The 26373-nt window shown below is 42.5% G+C and overlaps 1 long non-coding RNA gene across 2 annotated transcripts in view; it reads left to right on the forward strand.

Moving 5' to 3' along the window:
* Positions 1-356: 356 nt before the first annotated feature.
* The window catches only part of LOC142010207 (uncharacterized), a 188307-nt gene continuing 162290 nt past the window's right edge, over positions 357-26373 (forward strand). The window contains exons 1-2 of one of the 2 annotated variants that reach the window (XR_012644726.1): positions 367-387; positions 5193-5347. This is a non-coding gene — a long non-coding RNA (uncharacterized LOC142010207). Of the gene's footprint in view, positions 388-5192; positions 5348-26373 lie in introns of both variants that reach the window. The other variant, XR_012644725.1, reaches the window with a different exon arrangement.

Raw genomic sequence — 26373 nt, forward strand, 5'->3', positions numbered from 1 at the left:
CCCTCCACCACCACTCATGCATCTGACGAAGTGGGTCTTTGCCCATGAAAGCTTATGCTCCAAAATATCTGTTAGTCTATAAGGTGCTACAGGACTTCTTGTTGTTCATTCAGTCACTGTGGGCTTTGGGGCAAGGTGGGAAGCAGTCCTGGTTTCATGCCCTGGAAGAGGCATGTCTGAGAATGGAAGGGGTGGGGCCAAGATAGTCAGCCCTCAGCGCTGCCCAGACCATGGTGCTGCATTTTCCCCACTCGCTGACAGCTGCACACAGCCAATCCAGCACTGCCTTTGCATTTCAAAGGGGCCCAGAACTGCGGCTGCTTCCACTGCCAAAGCAGCAGTGGTAGCAGACAGAGCTTTGGACTCCTTTGAAACGCTGGGTCCAGGGTAAGTGCCCTCTTTGTCCCCCTTGGTTTGTGGGCCTGGATTAATGGTCTCCTTGGAATACAAGAATATACAAATAAATGGTGTCTTATTATTCCCAAATACCAATAGGTTTTGTGTGACTAGGAGTAAATTACAGTAGCAGTGTTTTAACAACTGTGGGAAAGACTATAAAACTTTCTAACTGTTATTAACTACTATGTGACTATTAGGTTTATGGGTGATGTTAACATTGCAGAATAGGAACAATAACATTGTAAAAGACCTCCAGAACATTAGCAAGAAATTTTCCCCATGAGAGGCAAGGGGGACTTTGCCAACCACTATAGGATCTGAAAAGGTCACATGCCAATCATGTCAAACAAGAGTAAATCCTCTGTTACTAAGCAATTAATTCTAATTGTAAATTTGTGGCATAGTGTGATGTTTAAACCAAACATGCTGCTCTGAACTCTGAAACTGCTATTGAAAGTTCATGGCAAATGGAAAGTATCTCTTTAAAACTCAGCCAGCAGCTTGCTGCTCCCTAGAACAGAGCCCCTGGGCAAGACGTTAAAACATGATTTTGATAAAAAAACAAACAAACCTGATGCTGTAAACTTATTACAAAATTCTATGCACAGAACATCACTTATAGGTGCAACTTATTTAAATTGTAGCTGTAAAGAGAAGGAAATAAAATTGGCATATTAACCTTTTGCATAACTTTGTTCACAGATTGGTAGTATTCAGCAGCAGCTGATAGGATAGTGATTCCTGCTAGCATTGCTATAGTTAAAGGTCTACCAGGATTTTTGTTCTAAACCTCTCTCTCTCTCAAAGTTTATTTATTCAGCCCTAAGTATCCCTTCCAGACCAGCTTTGGCATACGCAATTCTGAGAGCAAAACTTTGGTTAGCACAAATTCCCTTCTCACATCATCAAAATTCATCACTTTGTATTTAAAGTCACAGGAATATAAAGAAGCAAAGTGGAAATTAATTAAGAGCACAATTATTTTTTTTCCTCCTTTTTCCATTTGCTTACGTCAAACGTAGTTTCCTCTCTTGGACTGAAATTATGCTGGAAAATGGTAGATCATGTGAAATAATCTGTTAGTGCTTTTAAAAAAGAGAAACTACCCATAATAACAGTTATTAAAAATTAGAAAAATAGGCTATTGCACAAGCACAGCAGGGTATTCCATTCTGGGTTTAATGGCAGATGTCCATGTACACAGGCCAAGATTTTTAAAGATATCAAGGGATTGCTTTGCTACAATTTCAGTAGGTCCAGCCCATTTCCAAAAGTGACTTAAATGCTTAGTGGCCTAAGTCCCACTGATTTTCAATGCAACTTAAACTGCTGAAGTCCAAATCCTCAATCAGAGTTAAGTGCCTCCATGCTTTTGAGGATCTGAACCAGTGTTCCCTGTAAGCTGAGCACTTGGGAAGCTGTCCCAAGAGAGTTTCAAATGCATCCCAGCTGATTAGCTGAGTTGCAGCCACCCACAGTGTTCCTCATGTGTTTTTATTAGTGGTGCACATGACTTGGTGCACACATCCTTGCTCATGGATAGAAAAAGAATTGGGGGGAACATAGATCTGAACTCTAAATGTGTAAATCTCTTTTGAAAATGGATTTCTGACTACGGAGATCACTAGGTGTGGTAATGTGAGTGAAACAATGTCTATGTTTCTTTTAATTCCTGAGACAGTGTACCATAACACAGATGAGCATTATTCCTTGGAAATAAAAATTCACTTACACCTGAAATTTGACAGGCAAAGTTCTCAGCCTGAGAACAGGCTATATTTTGGTAACAATTTCACAGTATTAAAACCCCATCATTTTAATATACCTTAATGTAACCAACAGACATCTAATGAATACCAGAAAAAATCTACACTGTAGTATGTTTCTCGTGTACTCTGCTCTTACACATATTTGGCAATATCAATGACGGCCTTCACATATCTTTTGGGACTGTCCATATGTTTTAAAAATTCTGATTAGAAGATTGAGACCAATTTCTCTTTATCATGGGACACACACAGTGCCTTAGGTCTTTTAGCTATTCAAGAGAATAGTTCCTGCATATGGCCTTAGAGTGTGACTCTATGCTGAATTCACAGAATTGAGTACAGGTTGCATATCCGTAAACACAGACTCTCTGGTCCAGCAACCTAGCTCACAGAACTGGAAGGGACTTTGAAAGGTCAGCAAGTCCAGTCTCACAGCAGGACCTATCACATTCCTGATAGATTTTTGTTTAAATTTATTTGCCCAAGGCCCCTCTCAAGGGCTGAGCTCACAACCTCAGGTTTAGCAGGTTAAATGCTCAATCCACTGAGCTAACCAGACCACAGTTGCTTCAAGCTCAGAGTAGCTGGGAGTCAGGCAGCTGGTAGGCTGGCAGCTCAGATGAGCTGGGAATTGGGGCAGTGACAGGCATGGCAGAACTGGGAGCTGAGACCACAGCAGCTGAGGCAGAACCAGGAGCTGGGGCTGTGGCAGCTGCAGCAGCAGCATGCTTGGCCAAGGCCAGAAGCCAAGCCAGCAGCAGGCTGGAGGGCCAGTAGTAGGGGATCTCCCCTGGTCCAACAAATTCCCTTGTTTGGGGCCAGTAATGCAGGTTTTTGCTGACATTCTTTAGATGTCTTTTGGTTACATATCGTACTGAGGCTTTGCTTTGCTGTAATTTAGATGGGTTCAGCCCATTTCCAAAAGTGACTTAAATGCTTATGGGTCTATGTCCCACTGACTTTCAGGGCGACTTAAAGTGCTGAAGCCCAAATCCTCAATGGGAGTTAAGCGCCTAAATGCTCTTGAAGATCTGGACCAGAGTGCTCCCCGTAAGCTGAGCACTTGGGCATTCAATGAATCCTCACTGATGGTGTTTTAATACTGTTGAAAAGCTATCCGCAGTTTGGGACCAGGGAGGTCCAACCTGTATGATGTGGTTCCACGTTTACATATCCCAAGCTTGCATCTGGAGAGACCTGTCAGATGTCAAAGAAGTGGTACTAAGGGTAGAATCACAGATTCCTAGGGCCGGAATGGACCTCAGGAGGTCATGCAGTCCAGTCCCCTGCCTGAAGTGGGATCAACCCTAACTAAACTATCCCAGACAGGACTTTGTCAAGCTGGGACTTAAAAACCTCTAGGGATAGAGATTCTACCACCTCTCTAGGTAACACATTCCAGTGCTTGACCACTCTCCTGATGATACAGTTTTTCCTCATATCTAACCTATACCTTTCCCTCTGTAACTTCAGACCATTGCTCCTTGTTCTGCCATCCGTAGCCATTAAGAACAGTCTCTCTCCATCCTCTTTAGAGCCTCCTCTCAGGAAGTTGAAGGCTGCTATCAAAGTGCCCTTCAGTCTTCTCTTCTGCAAAGTAAATAAGCCCAAATCTCTCATCCCCTCCTCACAGGTCATGTGCTCCAGCCCCCTAATCATTTGTATTGCCCTCCTCTGGACCTGCTACAATGCATCTACATCCTTTCTATACTGGGGGGACGCAGAACTGGATGCAATACTCCAGATGGGGCCTCACCAGTGCTGAATAGAGGGGAATAATAACTTCTCTAGATTTACTGGAAATGCTTCTCCTAATGCACCCTAATATACCATTAGCCTTCTTGGCTACAAGAGCACACTGTCGATTCATATCCAGCCTCTCATCCACCATAATTCCCCAGGTCCTTTTCTGCTGCACTGCTGCTTCGTCAGTTGGCACACAGTGGGTGTGTCTACATGTCAATTCCTCTTCCGAAAGAGGTATGCAAATGAGGTAAATTGAAAATGCGAATGAGGCATAAATTTGCATATTTTACACCGTGTTTGCATATTCTAATTTTGAAAGAGCTTCTTTCGAAAGAAGAAAGCCAGTGTAGATGCTTCTCTTTTGAAAGTAAACATATTTGAAAGAATCCATCTTCCCATTGAATAAGAAATCCCATTAAATAAATCCTTGCAAAGCCTTTGGCTATTATTTTTGAAAAGTTGTAAAGACTGGAAGAGGTCCTGGATAATTGGAAAAAGGCAAATGTAATACTCATTTTTAAAAAAGGAAAGGACAATCAAGGGAACTAGAAACCGGTCAGCCTTACTTCAGTCCCTGGAAAAATCATGAAAGGGATCCTCAAAGAATCCATTTTGAAGCACTTCCCATTAAATAAAGGGAAGAAGGATTCTTTTGAAGATGGGTTTACTTTCAAAAGAGCAGCTTCTACACTGGTGTTCTTCTTTTGAAAGAAGCTCTTTTGAAATTAGAATATGCAAATGAGGTACCAAATATGCACATTTATACCTCATTTGCATTTTGATGTACTTCATTTACATACCTCTTTCAAAAGAGGAATACAAGTGTAGACACACCCAGTCTGTAACAATGTGATTTTTCCATGCAAAGTGCAGGACTCTGCACTTGTCCTTGTAGAACCTCATCAGATTTCTTTTGGTCTAATTCTTTAATTTATCTAGGTCACTTTGGACTCTCCAACATATCTGCCTCTTTTCCTAGCTTAGTTTCATCCTCAGATTTGCTTAGGGTGCAATCCATCCCCTCATCCAGGTCATTAATAAAGATGTTGAACAATACTGGCCCTAGAACTGATCCTTGAAACTGACCACCAGCCAGACATTGAGGCATTGACCACTACCTGTTGTGCCCAACCGTCTAGCCAGCTTTCTGTCCATCTTACAGACCATGTATCCAATCCATACTTCCTTAACTTATGGGCAAGAATTTTGTGGAAGACTGTATCAGAAGCTTTGTTAAAGCAAGGTATATCAAATCCATTGACTTTCTCATGTCCACAGAGCCAGTTACCTCTTCCTAGAAGATAATCAGATTGGTCAGGCATGACGTGCCCTTGGTGAATCCATGTTGACTACTCTTGATCACTTTTCCCTCTTCCAAATGCTCCAGAATGGATTCTTTGAGGATCCCCTCCATGATTTTTCGAGGGACTGAGGTAAGGCTGACCGGTCTCTAGTTCCCTTGATTGTCCTTTCCTTTTTTTAAAATGAGTATTACATTTGCCTTTTACCAATCATTCAGGACCTCCTCCAGTCTTCACAAGTTTTCAAAAATAATAGCCAAAGGCTTTGCAATGACATCTGCCAATTCCCTCAGTACCCTTGTATGCATTAAATCTCAACCCATGGATTTGTATGTGCCTAGCTTTTTTAAATAGCTCTTAGCCTGTTCTTTCCCCACTGAGAGCTGCTCACCTCCTTCTCATACTCCATTGTTTTGTGCTATAGTCTAGAAGCTGACCTTGTCCGTGAAGACTGAAGCACCAAAAGCATTGATTACTTCAGCCTTTCCCATATCATCTGTCACCCGGCTACCTCCCTCGTCCAGTAATCACCCCACACCCTCCCTGATAACCCTCTTACTGTTAACATGCCTGTAGAAACACTTCTTGTTGCCCTTCATGTTCCTTGCTAGCTGCAATTCCAATTGTGCTTTCCCTTTCCTGATTACCTCCCTGGCATTCTCCAGCATTATATTTATACTCGTCCTTAGTCATCTGTCCAATGACTTTACACTTCTTATACACATCCTTTCTGAGTTTAAGCTCACCAAAGATTTCCCTTGTAAGCCAACCTGCTTGCCTACCATATTTGCTCTTCTTACTGTGCATCAGGATGATTTGCTCCTGTGCCTTCAGTAAGACTTCTTTAAAATATTGCTGGTTCTCCTGAACTCCTTTATCTTTTATATTAGCTTGTTAGGGGATCCTGTCCATCAGTTCTGTCAGGGAGTTGAAGTCTGCTCTTCTGAAGTCAAGGGTCTGTATTTTACTGCTCACCTTTCTTCCTTTTGTCAGAATTCTGAAATCCACCACCTCATGACTGCTGCAGCCTAGGTTGCCACCCACTTTTTTTCTCCTACTAGTCCTTCCCTATTTGTGAGCAGCAGGTCAAGCTGTGCATGGCCCTTGGTCAGTTCCTTCAGCACTTGTACCAGGAAATTATCCCCAATAGTCTCCAAAAACTTCCTGGATTGTCTGTGTGCTGCTGTATTGGTCTTCCGGCAAATGTCTGGGTGATTAAAGTCTCCCATGAGAACCAGAAGAAGTGATTTGGAAGCTCCTCTTAGTTGTCTGAAGAAATCCTCATCTACCTCATTTACCTGATCTCGTCCATAACACACACCAACCACAACATCACCTCTGTTGCTTCTTCTCTAAGCTTAACCCAAAGACTCACAACTGGCTTTTCTCCCTCCACATACCGGAGCTCTAAGCAATCATATTGCTCTCTCACATACATCACAACTCATCCTCCTTTTCTTCCCTGCCTGTCCTTCCTGAACCCTTCCATGACAATGCTCCAGTTATTTGAGTCATCCCACCAAGTCTCTGTTATTCCAATCACCTCATACATCTTTGACTGTGCCAGAGCCTCTAATTCTTCCTGTTTGTTTCCCAGGCTTCTTGTATTTGTGTTCTAACATCTTATATAATTAGCTGATTGGCCTACTTTCTCCTTTCAAACCAGGGGTCCTCCTTTGTTGTTCCTTCTTCCTTCCCCACTTACCTCAGGGCTTGTATCATCGTCCCCTGATGAATGTAGTTTACATCCCTCCTCACTAGGTTTGCAAGCCTGCCCACAAAGATGCTCTTTTCTCTCTTTGTTAGGTGGATCCCAGCACTTCCTAGCAATCCTTGTTACCAAAACAGAATCCCATGGTCAAAGGAACCAAATCCCTCTGTCTGACACCACCTGTGCAACCACACATTTATGGCCACGATTTGATGATCTCTAGCTGGACCTCTTCCTTCAACAGGGATAATGGATGAGAACACTACTTGTGCTCCATATTTCTTGATCTTCCTTCCCAGAGTTACATAGTCTGTGGTGATCTGCTCAAGGCTGTTCTTTGCTGTTTCGTTGGTTCCTACATGGAGAAGTGGGAAGGGGTAATAATCCGCAGATTTGGTGATTTTTGGAAGTCTCTCTGTCACATCCTGGATTCTAGCTCCTGGTAAGCATCAAACTTCCTGAGATTTCAGATTTGGACAGCAGAAGGATGACTCTGTCCCTCTTAGGAGGGAGTCCCCGACAACTACCACCTATCTTCTTCTCTTGGGAGTGGTGGTAGTAGAACTCCCATCCCTGGGTCTATGCATCCTCTGCCTTCCAGTCATTGGGGTGTCTTCTGATCCTTTCCCTGAGAGGTCTTTGCCACACTATTCTCCACCTTCTCACCTGTGCAGAGAGCCTGAAAGTGGTTGCTTACCTCCACTAGGATTTGAGATACCTGAAGTGGCTTTTTTCTCCTGGAGATTACATGCTTCCAGTTTTTTTCTTTGCTTTATATTTCCCTTATGGGTTCCTCAGCCTTCCATGCCTCCAGTACTAAATGCTGCCTTCTGTTGAAGAAGTCTTCACCTTCTCTGATGGACTGGAAGGGTTGATATTTGCACATCAAGTATGCTAAACTTTTCTTCCAAGATGGCAATCAGCCTGCACTTAGTACATATGAAATCCACCCTGAAGACAACAGAACTGAACAAATCTATGTGAGAGCTTAATCTTTCTTACACAGTTTTTACTACAGCTGGTGATCCATGAAGAGGAAAGCACGAAGCCTGACTTCCAGAGCTATGGTGAATCTGTAAGACAGACATGTTGCTAAAATATCTCTTTTTACTTGAAAGCAGATTCACAAGGGGCACTTAACTGCCACTTTGGGCTCCTATGTCTAAATTAAAATCCATGCTCAGCTGCTGCCTAACCATGCAGGTGCCTAATTTGCCTTTGCACTCTCACTTTGATTGAAAAAAATCCCGAGGTGACTAAATTTCTGTCATTGGGCATGTGTCCCTGCTCAGCAGCTCAGTCCTTAGCCCACACCTAAGCCCTGTTGGGATTCATAAACTAAGCTTCCCTCTTCCTAGCCCATCTGTAGGGTTCCATTTGCTAAATGTGTTCAGGGGCTGCCCTGAAGCACATCTCTTGAATTGGGCCCCAGAGAAAACAATAGCCCAGTGGTTAGAACATTTGCTCAGGATGTAGGAAGGATGGGTTAAGATGCCCACTGTGCATGACATGGGGCAATGGTTTGAAACCAGGTCTGCTGCTTCCCCAATGGGTGCCCTGACCACTCGGCAGAGAGTATTCTGGGCTGGGTTTTTTTCAGTCTTGAAGTTGTTCTGGTGGGAGAAATGGGTTCAGTCCCTGCTACACACTGGGGGTATTGTAGGGATTTGAACCTTAGTGAGTGTTGTAACTGCCGGCCTCTTGGGCATAAGTAGCACCATCACTGCTTCCTCCTCAATTTTTCTTGGGAGAGTACTGACCTGGCTTGGGCTCCCAACTTCAGGAGAAGATTCACAGTTATGAATTCCAAATGGAGAAAAGCACATCTCTCAGACCCTGAATTTGTTATCTAATTCCCTTTGAGGCCTCAGGCCGCTCATCAGCATTTCCTACTGGGAAGCTCTGATTGCTACTCACTTATCTGGATGGCTTCTGTGAACCCCTTTTAAGGTGTCTAACTCTCTCCATGCATTACAAAGGAAGCCTGGGCTTGTGAATTCCACTTGATGGCAGGGTGTGAGAAAGCTATGAGGGGGAGTTGAGGCACTTATCTGAGAGGTGGAAGATCCTTATTCAAATTCTTTTTCCTCACCAGGCAGAGCAGGAGACTGAACTAGTTGTCTCTCATATTTTGGGTGACAGCCCTGTTTATTAATTAAAAATCAATAAAGCTATTTCAAAAGGCAAACAACGCCCCCCATCTTCCCCTCAATTCGCTACACATACTCTGACATGGGGTTACTACAGTCACACAAGTGCTGGTGATGAGTATGAAGTTTATTGGCTACAGTCATATTTAACCCCTCAAAATTAGGTACACAGGAATTAAGGGGACAAGCCTTGTGATAGGACTCCCTGCATAAGGGTGATTTCACCTCCCCCTTATTTACACTTTCTTGAGATCTTCTTCCAAGGATTCTCCACATTTCCCATAATTCATTGTGCACCTGATCATGTTTCATGAAGAAACGAAACCAAGGCAAAAATGCCATCATCGGATGTACACTTCAAAAATTATCCCAGAATAATAACTCTCCTACATTGCTTAGGAAACTTATTAGTAACCTATCCTGGTTGGGAAGGGAAATGAAAGCAGCAATAATAAAAAAATTCAAAGGGATTAAATCAATAGAGAATTAAAGCATAATTAGAGCTCATCAACATGACTATTTTGAAAATAGTTGGATCTTGTCAAACTATATTTTTTCTTGAGATTATAAGATAAATGTGTTAATGTGTTAATATAATTGACTTAAGGTTTTTGACTAAGTACTAATGACATTTTGACTAAAAATTAGCACTATACAAAATCAATATCACATATTAAATGGATAGATGATAAGCACATCAGATGATAACAAAACAAACTAGCTGTCATGTAGCACCTTAAATACTAATAAAATAATTTATTAGGTGATGAGCTTTTGTGGGGCAGACTCACTTCTTCAGATCTGGAGATATGCAGTGCAGCACTGACAGTTTTATAACACAGAGGTTCAAAACAAACACACACAAAAAAAGAAATAAAAACTGCCAAATCAGATCCATAGGATTGCAAGGCAGGGGGCAAAGTGTGAGAAGAAGGGGACCGAAACACTAAGTGTCCTGCCTGAGATCCCTAGGAATATCAAAGAGAGGGAAGCTGTCTTGTAATGCATGAGGTAATTGCTATCTCTATTAAGGCCAAGCTCAAAATATCAAATTTGAACAAAAAATGCAGCTCACACATTTCCCTTTGTAATCTGATGTTAAAGTCTCTTTGTTGCAAGACACTTATTCTCAGGTCTTTAACAGTATGGCCCACTCCATTCAAATGTGCACTGACAGGTTTATGTGTATTCAGATTACTAATGTCTGCTTTGTGTCCATTCATTCTTTGGTGAAGTGATTGTCTGATATACATAGCAGAGGGGCATTGCTGGCAGATGATGACATATATAACATTGGTTGAAGTACAGTAATTAATCCTGTAATTAATGTAGTTAGGTCCAGAATTGAGTTGCCTGAAAATCATAATATGCTCACGAAATTTCAAAATGCAAGAAAAATACCTGGAAAATTCTCATGACATATTAGTTTTTGTTCCCCGTTTTTTCCCCCAATCAGCTGTGATTCAGAACTGCATTACATTATCAAATATCTTCTCACTACTTTGTTGATATACAGGCAATTTCTAATGCTGACTGCTACCTCCAGGAGCCAAAATTCAACAGATCATATGAAACTATTTAAACGGAGTGGATGAAATTCCCTTCCCTTTAAGGCCAATGGCAAAATTCACATTATCTTCAGTGGGATTAAGATTTTATCTATTTTTCATATCTGAACCGCAGTTAAATATATTCATATGTAAGTATCCATGTTACATTATCTCAGAAAAGGATGAACAGTAAAACAGAAGTAATCTCTTTCTCATTCTCACACAGAATATAAAAAAGCATACACTGTCTATAATTACCATTTATTATTGGTATTCCCATGGTATGTACACAGTCATAGTTCCTGTGCTGAAGATATATAGATACTATTGCACCAGAAACTCATTCTTGATTAAAACAGATGATATTCCAAGCTTTAGTGAATATTCCTTTGATTTGGATATTACCGGATGCCTTTTAAAAATGTTTGTATCTGATCCTTCTAGGAAAGGATGAGCAGTAGAATAAGAGGTGTATGTGCGAGAAATTTACTCCCCTTTTCTCCCAAAACAGCCAAGTAAAGGCTGTGACAAGCCAGTCTATGATTAGTCCCATTGAATTTAATGGAACAACTTGGTTGAATAAAGGCTGTAGGGGCAGTAATAAAGCCTTGAAATAGCACTTGGCCAAAGATCAATGTACATGAAATAAGTTGAAAGAAACAGAGCAATATGCACTGCACCAACAGTGAGCTGGCAAGAAATTTAATCCCAAAAGGTCAGACACACAGCTAAGGCCCTGGGCATATCTTTGCATCAGAATGTTATAAAATGAGGAAATACAAGCCCTAATGGCTTAATGGTTTTGCCCTCGACTGTGTTAACAGGGACCTATCTTCTTACATGGTAAATTAGTTGCTTCCAGCCTACACTTGATTTCTAAGTGGAAGGGAAACAGATGCATTGATCACAGAATCAGAAACTAATCCAAACATCTAAACTAAACAATGCTGCTTCGAGTTATTCAGATTTTAATCCAAACTGCAGAGACAGAAGAAAAAAAGCTGCCACGTTTGGAATTACAATAAAGGCTTTTCCTTTGCAGTGTCATCAAAGGTCATTGTATATTGCAGATATCAGAGGATAATGAGTTAGGGTTGTTCATGCTGATGCTATGCTCCAGGTAACAGAGGACGCATTCTTATGCTCCTTCCCTTAGGATGGATGAATTTGGATCATTTGCAAACTTTGGTCACATCTCTACAGATCCAGTTCCCAAGCCTGGCACAGCAGTAGTCCATTGATGATAAAGGTGCTGTACTTTGCATTAGCCCCTTGTTACCCTGTCACTCTCTGTGTAACGACTAGGCTGCTAGGGAATTACTAAGGAGTTGCTATGCCCGGACAAATATCTTGTTCTATTTAAAATCGGGAAAGTCCCTCTCTTCCTGGTTACGAATGTTTTGTTTTATATCTGTCCTGAAACACTGTCCCCGGTCAACGGACAAAAGGTAAGTTTTTACAATAAATACACATGGAATGAACAACACACTCATATGCTTTTATAAGTCTGCTTTGCAGTGTTTTACAGACTGGTAAATTGCAGATCCAGACGCTAGACTTTTAAATCATTTGAAGCTGACATAAAGCCATCCTACACACAGTTTATATTCATGTTTTTACATTTAGACTTGACAATTATAAATTATTTATATTAGATCTGTGAGTGTTCCTATTCAATAGTATTGTCAGAGTCCATTCATTCCAAACTTATAAGAGTATTCAGATTTGTTGCTACCCCCAACTCCCATAACCTTATCCAACTGTCACCAGCCAGGAAAAAAAAGTGGCCTATAAAAAACCTCCTTTGCAGTGTGTTGGAGCTGATATGTTCCATGTTTAGACATGGTTTTCAGGCCATTTCAGCAAAACAGAAAGAAGAGTGACATGGTTTAAACTCCTTGCACTTGTAACCTTTAAAGATGTTCATAAGAAAAGAAAATGGAGCATAGCCTTTTCCCATGAAGTAATGTGAAAAATGTAGGGCCCTAACTTTACTGGAACTATCAAAACAAAAAAGCAGTCATGTAGCACTTTAAAGACTAACAGAATAATTTATTACATGATGAGCTTTCATGGGAAAGACCCACTTCTTCAGATCTACAGCCCTACCAGAACAGACACAATATATAAAGCACAGAGGTCCAAAAATTATTATCACGCTTGATAAATTAGAAAAAATTGTTATTGTTGGCAAATCAGATAGAAGAGCAAGAGAGTGGGGTGGGGGTGGGGAAGAAGGTGCTAGATCGAACATCAGTGTATGTAAAAGAATCCTTGTGATGGGTCAGGTAATTGCTGGCCCTGTTCAAACCATGTGTTAATGTGTTGAATTTGAATATGAATGTTAGTTCCGAACTTTCCCTTTGTAGATGGTTGTTAAAGTCACTTTTCTGTACAACACAAACTCCATAGAGCACAAACTAGACCTAGTTTAAGTCATTCTCCATTACAGCAGCATCATATGAAAAAGCTTTTGTTGGCATTGATCCACAGTTATGAATTAAAAAAAAAACATATTTATCTTTGGTCATGCATGTAATTTGAAGGATGGATAGTAAGAAACGTCCCTCCTCCAATACATGTTTTTAAATATGTAGCAAACCCAAGATAAATTCTAAGAAAGAATTAAAAAAAGTGAATGAACACATGAATGAAAGAATAATAAAATAGAGTTTTTGAAAATCTGGAAAAGAGATTATTTCTTTGGGTGGAGCAAAGTGTGTGTGCTTATGTCATCTTAACTGTACGTAGAACTGTGGTTTCCCATGAAAATATTTAATTAGGATTCATAGGATATGGAGCATTATCAGTGCTTTACCAACATAGACTTCTGAAAAGAAGCCTTTTAAGACATAATTTCCTTTAAAAGTTACTGAACTAAAGCTGTGCTACTTCATAAAAGATGACTGCAAGATTGGACTAAATGTTATTCAGAGGGTATCAGTGATACGGCATTTCAGGGGAAGTTTGTATACCTCCAAATGATAATGTAAACAGCTGGGTTTGAGAACTCAGTGGAATGTTGACTGATTTGTAACATATGTGACAATCTACCAAAGAAAGCCATAAACTCAATACAAACTTACTTGGCAGCATCAAAAATATAACTCGGGGCTCTTAATGAATAGAATAGGAAACTGAAACCTGAGCAGCTCTTTTGTCCGCAGTGGCACTATTTCAACAGTTAGCTATGTGCAATTGCTCATCAACATTTATGCGCTCCTATTTTATGGGGTGCAAATATCCAAAGTGCATGCACAAATAAGATTCGTTGGTTGCTATTAGAAAGAGAATATTTGGCAGTGCTACCACCTTGTGAGAATGTGATAATTTCACTCTGTACACAAAGTCTGTGCACATGGTATGGAGCCAAACTCATTCCCTCCATAGGTTTTGCTTTATTAACAAAGATGCTAATGACATTAGGATATATATTTCAGCCCAAGCCTTTTCCCTGAAGGCTGGTGTTTCTCAAGTTGCTCCTCTTGGGCTTGTTTGTTACAGATCCTAATTCCCTCTGCCTTAGAAGGCCATGCAAGAGGCTCACTGGTGCCTGGTAGTGAGTTTCAGCATAGCCTGACCAGTTCAGTTTATCCCAGTTCATCAATATCATAATCTGTGTCTATGTATCATATAAAGTATCAGTAGAAAAAAGAAAACATATTGAGCTTTAATATTATTGAATGACATATGTAAAGTAATCACCCAAAGCACCACAGAAATGTGAAACTAAAATGTGTTTACTCTGGACTCCTTCAGACAATGGACAAGACACCACCTCTAGCCAGGCGTCATCAGAATCAAATAGCAATCACTTGGCAATTGGCGAGAGCAGAAAAAAGATCAATTTGCAATTTTAGCAAACACCAACACAGTTGTCCCTCGCATTTTGTGTAAGTTAGGGGACAGCTTTTTTCCCCAGCAGAATGAATGTTCTGCAGCTGGGGAAGCAGCAGGAGCACCTGGCATTTGAATCAGGGTTGGAGGGGTTGAACTGGGCTGGAGGTTGTGAGCCAGAGTAGGAGTGGTGAACGAGAGCTGCAGGGGAGTCTGGTGAGCCAGAGACATGTACAGGTGGTAAGTCAGGCTGCAGGGGATTGAACTGGGGCACAGGAGGTGGGATTAAATCAGGCTGTGTGGGATGGGGTGGGGGTTAAGCCAGAGCTGGGGGGAGCAGGATTTTGAGTTGTACTTAACTTGTGTTAATGCGAGTTAAGCGCAACTTGAAATCATGCTTTTTGAGGGTTTACTGTATGGGAAGAAACAAGCATGGAATTTATTTCACTACTAGACTCTATGTCTCCTTCCTCAGAGCTTGAATGAATTTTATTTTTGCAGGAAGTAGTAACCTTCAGAAAAATCCTTTTCAAAGCTTCAGTGGACTATAAGGCCACATATACACTAGCAAGTCCTTTTGGAAAAACAGGCCCTCTTCCAAAAGGACAAGTGGAGTATCCACACACAAAATGAGCTCTTTCAAATTTCTTTTGAAAGAATGCGGTGCTTCTCCAGAAGCCCTCTTCCTCTCCCAAACGAGGAAAAGCACCTTTTTCTGAAAGATTCTTTCAGAAAAAAGCATGTGTAGATGCTCTGGGGGCCCTTTGTTCGAAAGAGCAGTCCTCATGGTGCCGGATTTTTCAATCCCTGGCCCGTTCTTTTGAAAGACTGGGGGTTGTGTGGATGCTCTTTCTCAAAAGAGCAGATTGCTCTTTTGATCCGCCTTTTTATGTGTGGAGGTGCCCTTTCAAAAGAAGATATCTTTTGAAAGATCACTACAGTGTAGATGCCGCCTAAAAGAGAAGGACATAGAACCCGAGGTTAACCTTCACGGAAGCCACTAAAGGACCCGAGCACTTTTGGACTTTGTGGGAGATGCTGACTATGCAGGAGATGGGCAAGGTCAGTCATTGTGCTGGAAAGAAATGAGATGAGAGTCTTTCCTTGAATAGAGCAAGCATATCTCCTTGTCCCAAATACAGGACAGGGAGATATTGGGGGGAAGGGTAGCTTCTCCAAGCCCCGGGGAGCCAGAAAGGAGGCAGCAGCTGCTGGCCCTTCCCTGGAACCCCAGGAAAGCGGCAGCTGCCTGCAATACCCAGGAGCCCTGAGGAAGCAGCAGCTGCCAGTGCTCCCTGAGAGCCCGGGGAAGTGACAGCTGCTGGCAAACCCCGGGAGCCCCAGGGAAGCCACAGCTGCCAGCCCTCCCCTGGAGCTCCAGGGAAGCAGCAGCCCCTGGTGTTCCCTGAGCCCTGGAGAAGTGGCAGCTGTCCCTGCTTCCCCAAAGCTCTGGGAAGTGTGTGTGCGTGTGCGCGTGCACATGCGTGTGTGTGTGGAGGGGGGTGGTCCAAAAGTCACTTTTAAAAAATAAGTCAGGATGACATTTTGGTGTCCCAAATATGGGACAATCCTACTACAGGACAGGTGGTCACCCTAACCTTGAAAGCATTTTTCACGTTCTCACTTGTAACCATTTCTAACTCTCTTATTTATAGCTGAACTCTTTTAAAACCCTCTCTCCTTTTTTTCAATAAACTTGCTTTAATTTAATCAAGCCCAGGGGGCGTCTCCCAAAATGGCAAGAAGAGCCCTTGTTTTTAAATTGGGTAAAAAAGTCAATTATTCAAGAGCTGTGATGCATGCAAATAAGACTTTATTAGCAACGCGAACAAAACACAGTGTATCATATCCCACAATGCACTGCACACATTAAAGGTGGAGTTAACCAACATTTGGAGATCACATATTGCTTGCTATTTAGATATGAGTTGTTCATTGTTGAGCTTTTAGACTTTCACCATTTATCAAAACAATAAGGAGGGATTTTTGTCTTTTTTACTTTGCAATTATAGCATCAGGAGCCACAAATAAGTCCTTAAGTCTGCCACACTCACAGGTTGGAGGCCTCTGATCTAAACCAACCTAGTGCTATAGTTGAACTGAAGTGGTTAACTTCAGTTAAAGTGATGAGGTGTGCATTTTGTTTCTTCAGATGAGAATAGGAACCCTATTGTTCCTGTGGATGTCCGGGGAAATCCTGGACCTTGCAAAGCATGTGTTTTCAGGAAAATATTGAGAGAGAGTGTTGGGGTTATGTTGTCAAGTATAACCAAAGTTGCTGAAAATCAGAATAAGGTCAGATGCCACAAACAGGCTGCTGGAGAGTCACTGAACTGGAGCTGCTAAACACAGAAATGCTCAGTGCATGGTTGTCTGCTGGTTGTGAGTACCCAGGTTGTGAGCCACAGCAGCAGAGTACGCAAGGGAACCAGGGTTGCACAGCAATCTGCAGTGACACCTTCTGATCACCCCTTATTGGTACTGCTTGTAGTCTAGAATGTGACAGTGAGTCAACAGAGAAACCTTACCACCATGTTAGACCTCTGTTCTTGAGGGAAAAATAACCAGTATTTCAGATATGGCTGTGCAATGATCACGGTCATGAGCAGAATTGGCATGTTATTGGTGATTGTTGTATTTGAATAGTCTGTTAGATGCTGTTCTGATAGCTGGGCACACAAATGTAACCCTTAATTGTGTGCTCAGCTGTAAAAAGTGAGTGAAAGTTCATAAAATGTCACGTTAACCAGTCACCACCAAAGTTGATGGGAAAACTGGGACAGGGAGATCAAAAGACCATTTCAGTATAAACAAGAAGGCATATTAATATGATGGTGGACTGTGTTAAGAATATGACTGGTAAACAAGAGGATTGTGGGACCAGAAATCAAAATTGCTGTATCAGAAATTAGCCCTAATTAGTAGACAAAATAATGAGAGGATTGGTTATGGCACCCATCATTATCTTCTGAGGTGTTCAAAAAGAGACTTCTGGGGAGGAAGAAGCTGACTACTATCATATATTCTCTGACTGAAGGATAAAAAAGAAAGGAATGAGCTTAGTCTGGCTGCCAACTCCACTATCTGCTGGAATGCCAGGATGCTGGGCTACAGCATTGTACCTTTGTTGTCCTGATTCTGGGAGATCTCCTGACCCAAGTGGGTCAGAGAAAGGGAACCAAACATCATCACCAAGTCCTTTGGCTTCAGCAAAATCCCTTATACCACCTGGCATGAGAGACCTTCTCTTTCCCACCCATGTGTTCTTTTTCTTCCATATTTTACTATGTCTCTTTCCTGTCCCTCTCCCTTCTTTTCTTCTGTTGAAGAGCAGTCTGTCTTAGTTAACCAAGACTGTTTGTCATGCTGCTGCAAGCCTGTGACCAAGGAGGCAGATAAAAAACAACACCCTAAATCAGTTGTGGGAAGCAGCAGCCAACACATCTCTGTGGACCCTTCACCTGCAGGCACCACCCCAACAACTCCCATTGGCTAGGAACACAGAAACATGGCCACTGGAAGCTTCAGGAGATCGGACCTGTGGACAGTCAGTATTTGCAAAATATCTTGAGGTGCACAGTCAGATTACCCTGAAGATCTACATGCAGCCTGAGGGCCCAGGCTGCCCACCAGTGCCCTAAATAGTCTGACGTTGGTACAAGTATGCAAAGTCTCAAGGAGGCTAATAAGACTATGCACCATTCTTGTGTTTCTCTAGCAATGAGGTCACAAGTAAAAGTCAACAACAGAAACAGAAGCCTCATTTCTTGTCTTCACGCAACTTTTCTCTCGCTTTTTGTGTGTAGTCTTGCTTGCTTTACCTTCTAGGAAATGGGATCAGACTAACAATGACTGCTCCAGCCTATCTGAGGTAATTTCTTCTCTTTTCACTGTGTTCAACTATTGCCATCCAAAAGACCACCAAACACAGGATTTTTTTTCCTTCTGCAGACTCTTTCTAGCTAAAGGGACATAAAACAGGGGATGCCATTAAAATGAAAGCAGAAGAGAAGTGCGGGCATGACACATCCTTGTCTGACCCCAGTCTTGACTTCAAAAGGCAGATGACAGTATCCCACACTGTGTGTGAAGTTGGTATAAAAACTTTTGCTGGATTGCCTGAGGGAGGGGGCATGGATGTTGCCCTGTGGAGGCAGCTTGCTGAAGGAGGCTGTGGAGGTCACCCTGTGGAGGCTGCCCTGTGGAGGCAGCCAGGTGGCTGGCTGGAGGGGCTGCAGGGTGGCAATGAGAACCTTGGCCACCAGGCTGACCATGGCCTCTAGGAATTCCCCATTGGGGAGCTACTGGGGATCCATAGGGGTCTCCAGGATGAGTCCAGTCCCTGCATGGGGTCTGCTGTGCTGTGGATAGCCTGGTAACACTGAGTGTGTTCAGGGTGAGGGTGTTGGGGCGGGGCCCTTTAAGGGAGCGGCTGGCTGAGGGTCCTGGAAGGGCTTGTCAGCCATGCGACGCCATCCGCAGCATTTTCTGACCCGTTCTTTCAGAAGAGGGGTTGGAGCTGTGTGGATGCTTTCTTTTGAAAGAATGGATCAGTCTTTTGAAACAGCCAATCGAAAGCTTTGGTGTGTAGACATGTTCTTTTGAAAGGTGACAGTCCGGAGCATATTGCTGTAGCGTAGACGTAGCCCCTGTCTATACAGCCCCTATTCTGAAATATCTGTTTCAGAGTAGGTGCTATTCCTCATAGAATTAGGTTTACAGAATTTGAAATAAGTCATCTGCTGTTTAGAAATTACATCAAAATAATGGCTTGGTTGTGTAGATGTTTGCAAAGTTATTTTGGAATAGCAGCCATTATTTCAAAATAACTTTGCTGTGTAGACACACCCTGGCTCTGCAGGTATCCAAAGAACTTGATGACAAAGTTTCCTTTACCCTGGCTAAACGTGATGCCTATCAGTTGCCTTGGATGGGTGCAAAAACCAAGAGCTGAAGCAGTGAAAGAATGGTGCGTTAACTAGAACACCCCTAGCATTTGCATTTATTTTTCTTTTTTTTTAAATTTGGCAATTATTTTGGAAAAAAGGGAAAGTTTGAAGAATGCCAATAAAACATTTCCTATTTGCAAAGCTGGCAAAATTGAATTTTTTCACGTTTTCTCTTGTCCATGATGTGCCTGGAACTTTTGCGGGGGTGTTGGGGGTGGTGGCACATATTGTGCTAATTCAGATTCCCTCCACTTTTTTTCTTCTTGTTACAATTTTCCTAGTAACTTAGTCCCTGTTACTATATATATTTTTAACTTTAAGCATTTAAATAGTCTTATTTGGTAAAGCTGAATTTAAAGTGTAAGTATTAGCAGAATCAAGGCCTAATGAAGCCGCTGTCTATGATTAAGTCATGTGATACCAAGCAAAGTATGCTGTAATCTATAAGGAAATATAGTGTTTAACTCACACTCATGATAGTCATTAAATTCACCATTTAAAACATTACGTGCCAAAGTTATATGTGATGTGGATTGATAAAATAAGCAGTACAAGTAAATGCGACAGGACAAAGCAGACTGTCAGCTATATATAAAATGTCAGCAGAAATCATGACTAATGTGAGAGAAGCAGATATTTTGCAGCTGCTTTTGGACAGAAGTAGAATGTGAAAAGTCCCATAAGTTTCTGGCGTCTCTCTGTTTATAACTGATATTGAATTGTCTCTTTCCCCCTAAAACAGGATCTAACTTTATGTGTGTTTCTTAAATTCCCAAAAGGCAAATTTATAACATTAATACCATTCTGCATGAAGCAGAATGCAAACTCCCCTTTTTTGCATGAATAATAGCAACAGCCCCTTCACCCCAAAAAACAACCAAAACCAGAGTAAACTCTGCAGATCAACAGAACCTTGGCAGATCATCACAGCTGCATGCTGTGGGATTCTTTACCAGTTAATATTTCCATATATTCAGACATATGGATGAACTAAGCAAGGGAGAAGCAGCCTGACTATAATTACATTAAGCACTTTTGGCAAGGAAGAAAAGTTTGTCCTACCAGTCTGATATCTGTACGTTACAGTTTCAGAGATCTGCCAAGTTTCATACTTTATAATGGGACATATGGGCCCTGATCTGTTGCCAGCAGATGGTGTGAAAGCCAAAAGCAAAACTGGGTTCAAAAAGAATTAGATGCGTTTATGGAGGAAAGGCCATCAGTGGCTGTTAGCCAGAATGGTCAGGGATGCAACCTCTGGGTGTCCCTAACCCTGTGATTGCCAGAAGATGGGACAGGGGATGGAACACTTAATAATGGCCCTGTCCTATTCATGCCCTCTGAGGTGTCTGATAATGGTCATTGTTGGAGGACAGGGTACTGTGATAAATGGACCATCCATCTAACCCAGTTTGGCTATTTTTCTATTCTTATTCCAAAATTCAATGAAGTTAATGGAAAGGTGCCCACTGGCTTTAATGGCCTTTGGATCACGTCTATTATTCCTAAATAGGCTACACTTGGCCAAAACCAATGTACTTTTCTAACAGAAAACGTTTTGTTAGCACACAGTTGATAATTGTTATGCCTTAGTGAATTTATTTTTTTTAGAATAAAACCTAATTCAGGCAGCTTAAAGTAGACTTGAATACTCTTTTAAACTTGGAGCTTGAATTATATGAAACTCTAAGCTTCCAAGACATCATACAAACCACATTTGGGGAAAAAATACAATATTCTTGCACCTATGATGCCTCATGAGCCTATCTATTGTTTTTGAATCAAATCCTCTTTTCTATGATCTCTCCACCTCTCCTACTTCATAAAGGTAAGAGATTTTTAAAATTACTGTAAACCTCCTTAATTTAGAAAAATAAACCTTCAGTCAACTCTGTCTGTGATGCCTTCCTATACTATAATGTATTTTTGAGTAATAAATCTTCTCCCTGACAGGTCTCTGATGATGCATTGCATTAATACATCATAATGACAATGCTGATGGTGTATTAGATATCTCTTTCCTGTAAGGGATATCACTTCTACTTTCCATTTTTACAGCACTGGAAAAGGGTGCTTAGTGTGCCGGTGTCAGAGGAAGGAATTTTGCACACACATGTGGATGTGTTCTTTTCTGAAAAGGGGGAAACCCCAAAGAGAATCTGGAATTTATTTGATCACCCTCTTTGGAGCAAATGGAGAGCAAGAGAAATCAAAGATGCCTCCAACAGATAAACAGTTCACTTTTAAAGAATAATATGACTGTCTGTGGTTGCTAAGAAAGTTCAGGAGATACAGACGTAACTGCTGAGAACTGAGGGGGAAAAGTTTATGCGATGTACTAAAAATGTTTATGCAAGAGGACAAGAGTCAGGGAAATAATGAAGAGGATGACAATAGGGTGAAGTATTCAAACTGGAGTGTGACAGTGAGAGGTGTGATATTACACGAGTAATTAAGGAGGTCTGTAGAAGAGGCTTCAATAAAGCCACACTCTGAGAGGTAACAACCTTACAGTTGTAGTGAAAAGATTTATGGCGAGAGATGCTGACAGTGGGGAATCCCTGATAGCTGACATAAAACATAAGCTCTGTCTCTTTCCAATGCTTCTGTGCAGACAGAAGGATAGTAGAATTATATCTCGTGACCAATGGACTATAGAGTTAATCTTTGGCAGGCATATTTGGCCTTCCTTTAGCACAACATTGTCATAATGAATGGTGCAATATTGGGTTTCAGCAGATAAGGTGCTGTGTTCCGTGATTATTTTTAACCAAGGTTAGGAGGACTACCAAGCATGCTACTTTATGGTTATGAAATATTAGGAAACCTTTAGAAAGGGCTTATAGGAAAGCTTTCTTAGTACTTGCAAATACCCATATTAGATTCCATGTTGAAAATCTATGGAATCCTAATGGGGATTTATAAGTAAAGCCACTCTCAGTAATCTAATACTATTGGGAGGGATGAAATGAACCCTAGTTTGTTGACATAAGTTATGTTTGAGAAGGCAGATATCTGAATCCTCTGGGTGCTCAGCTGTAAGATGAGGATCTCTTTCTGTTGAAAGAAATGCACAAATATGTCTGGGTTTTTTTCATGTTCTTTGATTAATTCTTTCTGCCTCACATCAATGTCTGAATTTAGAAGACTTTATTAAGAGGATTTTCTTGGATATCAACATGCACTCAGAGCTAGATCTAGTACCCCATGAAGTCAATGGGAGTCTTCTCCTGGATTTTAATGGGTGCTGAATAAGGGTCTCATTGACCTCGATAGAGTATTGTTTGATACACACACGTCCTAGAACTGGAAGGGACTTCAGGAGGTCATCTCGTCCAGTCCCCTGCCCTCTTACCAGGACCAAGCACCATCCCTGACATCTGTTTGCCCCAGTCCCTAAATGGCCTCCTCAAGGACTGAACTCACAACCCTGGTTTTAGCAGGCTTATGCTCAAACTAGTATGATCTTTTCTAACATTCAAACTTTATCCACCCAAAGTGCAATGCACTATCAGATCCTGCCTTAGGAGATCTTTTTGAAAAGGCAGGAAAATACCCAATATTACAGTTCTTATTAATTCTAAGGTAGGGTGATCTTTTAGGAATATATAAGGTATCCATCCTCAGTGGAGGGAAAGGATTACTTCCTGTTCACACTAACCCTGAAATTTAGTGCATGTGTGAGCTAGTTGGGCAGACAGCATGACATTTCACATGCACCTCCTATAGAAATGAGTGCCTGTGACCTCTTCGTGCATGAAACTTGCATACCCCGTAGATTTTGTCAGTGACCTTAGTGTTATCATACTGAACGTAGAGATCTGATGAACAGCTGATACAATCTTCAGCTTCCTTTCTTCTGAACCATGAACTCTTCCACACAGCTATCTGTGATCACCCATAAGTGCTGAATTGTTTGTCGCAAGATTAGATGAATTTTTGCTGTGTTGATCAGAGTCCTGAAGAAAGACACTGAATATCTTTGCATCCTGAAATGCATTCTGATTGCCATGGCTCTTCTTATCAAGACATCTAGGAGAGGACAGATGTAAATTTCCTCCTCCTTCACATCTGCAATTAGCATTATAAAGGGCTTTGTGAAAACCCCTGGGGACATCAAAAGGTTTATACTAGAAATGGTCTTTTTTAAAAAAAGCAAACCTGAAACATGACCTATGGCATTCTTTTAATAGCAAATGCCAGGTGAGGTCTACTGGGGTCAAATCTCTGGGTGAGATTACTGTCAGTGTTGCATTTAGGGTTCACATCCTGGATTTTACGTGGGTGCATTTAGTTTGTTGGATGTAAAATCCCTCTCCTGCCTCACATTCAGTTGGAAACCACAAAGAAGAAAAGTAACAACACATAATATCTCTGCAGTAAGAGGTGAAAAAGTATGTCTGGCATGTGCCTCTGCTTTCGGGGAATGTGGGGAATGAATTAATAGGTGTTTGGGCAAAGGTTTGAGCTGTGTGCCATACTGCAGTGGATCACCTCCAGCATCAACATGTCTAGAGCTGCCCACAGGGCTTCATGTTTCTGAAACTCATTTGAGTGACATTGACAGGCTCACGGAACTTTGTGGCATGCTTTATTCTGATTTCCAACTGAGGATTCGTTTAAATAATCTCCTCAAGACTTTTCCCATCTTCCAAATTTGTACTAGTATTTACTCACCATCCCTTTGAGAATAAGTTGTGCTGTTTTAATGACAGCCAAATTCTCCCTGCTCTATCTCTGTATATCTGCAGGTCTATGTGGAAGTGAACTAGATAGAGTTTGTTCTGGCTCAGCTTACAGATAGTCGCCGACTTATGAATGGGTTACGTTCTGAACACCTGGTCATAACCTGATTTGGTCGTTAAGGAGGAAATACCCTTATACTGTAATCCCTTGATGTACCTTGAATTTTGTGTAAGTCAGGGAGGTCTTGGTTTTGGGGCCCTGAGAGAGGTCAGGGGGTTAAACCTGGGGTAGGTTAGGGCGGCAGGGGTGGTGGGAGCATGCAGTTGATCTAGGGCTTATAGGAGGTTGCACCTGGGCAGCAGGGGGTTGGAGCAGAGGTTGAGCCCTGCCAGGGGGTTAGAGCCAGGGCTGTTGGGGTGGTGGGTAGGAGGGTTGGAGTGGGAGCGCCACACACCAGCTGTTGGGAGCCCCAGGCACAGGTTGAAGCCAGAGCCTCATGTGCAGGGGAGTGTGAGCTGGGGCCATGGGGGATTGGGAGGGGTTGAACAGGGTGAACCAGTACAGGGGGACTAGCTGGGGCAGGGGGGTAGAGCCTCATGCGCCTACAGTGGCTGACAGCTGGAGCCCTGCATGTGCTGGCGGCTGACGGCCCAGCATGTGCCGGTGGGGCAGGGTCAGCTGGGGACAGGGGGGTTGAGCCAGGTGGAGGAGGATTGAACAGGGGTGAACTGGGGTGGTGGAGGTTTGAGCTGGCAGGGGGATAGAGCCCCTGCGCACGCCATTGGCGGCTGACAGCTGGAGCCCCAAGTGCGGGGTATGGGGTGAGCTGGGACTGTGGGAGGAAGGGGTTGAGCTGGGCAGGGGTGGTTGAACAGGAGGTGCACGGGGTGGGATGGTTGAGTGGACAGGGGTTGGATCCCTGCCAGGGGCTGGGAGCCAGAGTCCCAGGCATGAGTTGAAGTTGGAGCCCCATGCATGGGGGTGAGCTAGGGTCATGTGGAGGGGGGTTGAGCCAGGTGGGTGAGGGGCTGAACAGGGGTGCACTGGGGCAGGGTGCTTGCGGGGGCCAGGTTGGAGCCCCACATGTGCTTAGCCAGCCATGCGGGGGTGTGATCTGGGACCACATAGGGGTTGGTGGGGGTGGGTCCAGGTCTGCGTCTGTGGGGGTAGGGGCTGTGGGGGGTCGAGGCCCAGGTGTGCAGTGGGGTTGGGGCACAGGAGATGGCGCTGGGTCCATGGGGGTAGGTGGGGAGACTCAGGCATGTAGCTGGGGCACACGGAGTGTGTGGGGGGGTGAGCTGGAGGTTGATCATAAGTATGAATGGTCATAAGTGGATGTGTTCGTAAGTCAGGGACCACCTGTACTTTTTTTTTGACAATACAGAAGAGGGACACAGAAAAGAGATTCCCTCCCTGTGCCTCTGAATATCAAATGTCCTGTTAGGAACAGAGACTTTGAAAGGAACTGAACCCCAAATTGTAAGAATTAGGTATTTCTCTGAACGAACGCTTTAAAATATGTCCTTTAAGAGGAGTAGTCTCATCAAAAGAGCATCAAAATGTGGGCACATTGGCTTGCCATGGTTAAGCCTGCAATTACGATGCCTACTTGAGGAAGCTGAATGAGAGTATGTAAAGCTCAGGCACTGCAGTTAGCTACAAAGCACTTTACAATGGGAGCTCTGGGCTCTGCCATCTTGACAGCTATGGAAATACTTTGAGGCTAGAATCCTCAAATCCAGACAGTGGTAGGCAAGTCTCTAGGTTATGGCCGCACAGCAAAGTTATTTTGCAGTTACAGCTGTTAAGTTGAAATAGCTTTGCTGGCACCTACAATACCCATATACTGGCGTCTGAATTCAAAATAGTGGGTGCCTTATTTCAAAATTGGCAAGCCTCATTGCATGAGGTTTTGAATAGATATTTTGAAATAGGTGCTCCTAAGACACGAACTAGCACTTACTTAGAAACAGCTATTTCGAAATAAGCGCTATTCCCTGTTTTAACATCATGGCCGTGTCTACACTGCCCCTTCCTTTTGGAAGGATTACGTAAATGCAGTGAATCAAAAATGCTAATAAGGTGCCAATATGAATATTCAGTGTCTCATTTGCATAATGTTGGCCACTCGACACGTTGAAAGCGCTACTTTTTAAATGCAGAATAGCTGTGTGGATGGGGTTCCTTCAAAAGGAAGCCCCGCTTTTGAAAGCACCCTACTTCCTGAAAAAAATTGGGAAAAAGGGCGGTTTCAAAAGTGGGGCTTCCTTGTGAA

Source organism: Carettochelys insculpta, chromosome 3, assembly GCF_033958435.1.
Source record: "Carettochelys insculpta isolate YL-2023 chromosome 3, ASM3395843v1, whole genome shotgun sequence".
Lineage (NCBI taxonomy): Eukaryota > Metazoa > Chordata > Testudines > Carettochelyidae > Carettochelys > Carettochelys insculpta.